The sequence below is a fragment of the Papaver somniferum genome, chromosome 9 (assembly GCF_003573695.1).
Source record: "Papaver somniferum cultivar HN1 chromosome 9, ASM357369v1, whole genome shotgun sequence".
In the NCBI taxonomy this organism is placed as follows: domain Eukaryota; kingdom Viridiplantae; phylum Streptophyta; class Magnoliopsida; order Ranunculales; family Papaveraceae; genus Papaver; species Papaver somniferum.
The window spans coordinates 110,650,087-110,654,146 of record NC_039366.1 but is presented as its reverse complement, the minus strand read 5'-3'; the positions used below and the strand labels follow the sequence as shown (position 1 = coordinate 110,654,146).

At 35.3% G+C, this 4,060-nt stretch overlaps 1 long non-coding RNA gene across 2 annotated transcripts; it reads left to right on the top strand.

The window, feature by feature from the left end:
• Window positions 1-234: 234 nt before the first annotated feature.
• On the top strand, window positions 235-3,487 carry LOC113308094. 2 transcript variants are annotated; one of them, XR_003339501.1, is made up of 8 exons: window positions 235-371; window positions 753-968; window positions 1,089-1,179; window positions 1,257-1,381; window positions 2,376-2,453; window positions 2,646-2,711; window positions 2,858-2,934; window positions 3,112-3,487. It is a non-coding gene; the product is annotated as an uncharacterized LOC113308094 (long non-coding RNA). The 2 variants fall into 2 exon arrangements; XR_003339500.1 differs by having other exon boundaries at window positions 753-1,008.
• The last annotated feature ends 573 nt before the right edge of the window (window positions 3,488-4,060 follow it).

Below are 4,060 nucleotides of genomic sequence, written 5' to 3'. Positions count from 1 at the left end.
TGTTGCTAATCTCCGTTGCTAATAATTTGCAATTGCAAAGAATTGTTGCTAATAGCAACCTCAAGGTGTTCACGCATGCGAAGTGCGCGTGTGGTCGGGAACAATATGACTTGGTTTTACGCCCAAGTCAAAGTTTGGTCAAGTGTTCTATATGTTTTTTCCACCCTTGGAAGAGTAGTCGGGCTTATCTTTATCTTTCCTTCTCCATTTTCATTTCATTTTCAGCCTCAGAAGGTTTTTTCGCTCTCTCTTTCTCGATCTGCTCTGAAGAAGAGTTTCTGTTCTGAAGAAATCCAACCAGGTAATAGGCTTAGATTATAATCGAAGAAGAAGAGATTTTTCACGGCCCTTCCCCTGTTGAACAGCCTCAGGTAATTTTCTTCAAATCGCTCTCGAAACCCTAGATTTATTTTCTATACTTTTTCCATCCAAGTTTGTTTTTTTTTAATTATCGCTAACTATCATTATGTTACTGGGTTTAGTTTGTTTTTCAACAACAATCCTCAAATTTGGGGATTTTCTTGATGTTTTGAACATTGGGTTTATGCTTCGGTTTCGGGATTTTAGGGGTTTTGATGTGTTATTTGACTTGATTCTCAATAAAGGATTTTCTTTGATTTTGGGGATTTTTACAAAAGAATGCTTTTTTCTGATTCTTTAGGTTTTGAGTAATTTGTGGATTTTCTTGAAAAAGTAAGGTTTTTTAAGGTTACACTCATTGGGGGTTTGTTTTGATTATGTTGTTTTTGAAGGTAGTTGGGGTAGCTTCAGTTGATGTAAAGAAGCTTAAAGATGCTAGTCTATGCACAGTTGAAGCTGTTGCATACTCTCCTCGGAAAGAATTACTTCTAATCAAAGGAATTAGTGATGCTAAAGTTGATAAGATCCTCGAAGCAGAGACAAAATTGGTTCCATTGGGTTTTACTAGTGCTAGTCAGCTTCATGCACAAAGGCAAGAGATCATTCAGGTAACATCAGGATCCAGAGAACTTGACAAGGTTTTAGAAGGTAATACTAGTAGATTATGGCTATATAGACTGTTGTGTTTCGATACTTTTTGAAAACTTACATGGTTAAGCATCTAAAAGGAGGGATCGAGACCGGTTCTATTGCTGAATTGTATGGTGGATTCCGCTCTGGAAAGACTCAGCTGTGTCACACTTTATTGTCACTTGCCAGGTAAGGTTTTATCGTGCTTTCATTCCATTGTTCGTTTATAGAGATTTTTTTTCTTTTGATACGTGAATTCATTTCAGCTTCCACTGGATCAAGGTGGTGGTGAAGGAAAAGAAATTTACATTGTCGCCGAAAACAGTCATAGTGCCAAGAGTAATCTCAAAGTTGTTTGGTGGTTTGGAGATAATCAACTAGTAGCTTCAAGGTTGGTTATTTTAACATTCATTTGATTTTGGATTCAGTTCTTTAATAATAATGCCATATGGTTCATGCGAGTCCTTAATATGAGCTTATGCCTGCAATTTGTTTGATGAGGAGGTAAAATGACAATCCCATCTTTGCTTTATTTAACTTCGTTGTTAGCTGAAGGTTAAAATATTAAGTTTGATTATAGGAACTCTTCTGTATATAGATGATGTTTTCTGTTTGCAAATTTTATAATTTGTGGTAATTCAGTGCTGTGAGTAGTTGTTGACTATCGGTAACTTTATAGTTGGAATAATAGATATTAAGAACCAGCATTATATGTATTTACTGTACTTCGTATGAAATTTATGTTGGTGTTTCTCCAATTCTTAATTTAATGGTATCATGCAAACCATTGATCTCACGGATTTTCTTAGTCCGTAAGTGCATTTATGTTTATTTATGCATATGACAATAAAAAGTAAAGCTTGTCACTTTGACCTGCCCCTATCTTTTAGATTATAAAGCTCTGTGTATTCCATGATATCTGCTGGTTTTCATGTTATCATTTAAATTTGACAAGCTGGCATTGATACATGGTTTTCCATTGATAGGATAGACACTACACTAATCTAGCAGTTGTATGACAAGCCATTCACTGTTAAATGTGAAAACTAGTGCCGCCATTCTTGTATGGTATGACAGTAATGCTTTTAAAAATGTTGGCGGTAAATCTTAACGCTATCGACGATGGACTGGATAAGCATTTGTTTTGTTGTGTGTTAGTATGGCTTAGCTACTGCATAGCTAGTGTTTGGAAAGTGCTTGATACTGACACAATGTCCAAACACAGTTCGTGTAATTGTGAGTTTGGTTTAACACTTGATACATAAAATGAATCTTTATTGAGTAAGTTATTTCAAGCATAATATTACCATATGTTTGTTGCAAAATGACGCTACTTATACTAACTCTCACTTGTACTTTTGTCTTCGCATTTCTAAACGGCAAAGGTCTGATTTCGATGAAATTGCACTTTCTAAACGGCAAAGGTCTGTTTCAGGCCACAGAGATCTATAGATTGCGGACAGGTATTATATGAAGCTAATTTTTGGACGTCTTAGCTTTAACATACCCTATTCAGGAGAATAGAGTCTCCAGAATCTGTTAGGTCTTATGACATTTAATCAACTCCTATTTAATACCAGTTATTATGTTTTGAGCCTTCACTTTTTGCAAATTTTTTACAACTTCACTTAAAGAGTTATCTTTTTCTTGTGCAGCTTACTACCGAGGAGCCATGGGCATTTTGTTGGTGTATGATGTTACCGATGAATCCTCTTTTAACAGTACTTTCCCATTCCTATTTTTGCTGATATTTACAATTTTTATAGTTGGATTTGCTTTTCAGAAATCATAATGATATTTGTATTCTTTCCTGAAGTTGATCAATATAAAAGAAAGTGATTATATTATTTTTATCTCGTCTCTACAGCTTGTTACTGTTGTTCAACAGACCGGAAAACCTTTTATAGATAAAACATGAACCCAATGTTTTATTGCACAAACCAGGTTCGTTTTTGAGAATCCTTATTTGTTTCCAATCATTTTTACTGACCTACCTTTTTGCTATTATGTAGGTGCACTTTCCTTTTATTAGTGAATATTCAAAGGGTAACTTGTGTATGAATATAGTGTTGTTTCTTTCTGAGACCTCAGTACTGGAACTTCAAATTGGTTATTATGTAGGTATTTGGGCTAAAGTCAAAAAGCAGTAGTCTAGTGATATTGGAACGGCAGCTGAATCAACCTATAATTTGCGGAGGAAATTGTTTAAGCAAGCGGAGTCTCGTGATACTTCTGGTGGTATTTCAGTCTTTCTTTCCCTGTTTTTCAATGCCTCTGTCAGTTGACACTAACTAGATTACCCATCCATTTATGAACATCAACATAGATCGAATATTATGTCAGTCACAAAATTTTAGGTTCTCAACAATACAGTGTACTTGTGTACATTTGTATCAATTGAAGAATCCTTTCATTTATAGTATCATGTAGTGCTGATTCTCAACAATACAGTTTTGTATTGCCATTGTAGTTTGTGTATCACAAATACAGTTTTGTATGGCCATTGTAGTTTGTATATCTGTGTGGATGTTGAATACGGGGAACTGGGTAATTGCAGGGGGGAAATGTGGGCAGAAATGAATTTTGACTAGGTCAATAAACATAGACTTGACCTTTTTTTTGTGGTTGCAAAATTTAGCAACGCCGCAAGTTTGTTGCTAAATTAGAACCAGAACCAACAATATCTAGTTCCGGGTAAGGGTATTCCTGTAATTAGCAACAGTATGATGTTATTGCGAATTGCCGTTGCTGACCGAGATGAGCAACAGAGCTAATGCCGTTGCTAAAAATTGCGACACCATGTTTAGCAACGACAAAAGCCTGTTGCGACCCCGTTTAGCAACAACTATAGTAGGTTGCTAATACCTTTAAATGGTGTAGTGCTAGTTCAAATGACTCAAATGAACTAGTCAGAGAGTTGTTCAATTGCTTAGATCTTATAGAAGTATACAAGACACAATCGAAGCAAAAACGATTTGATTAACTCGAATCAATTCATTAACTTTATAGCCACGGTTTGCAATTATGCATTCCTTAGTCTATACAAGTTTAAGTTCACGAATAATCGTTT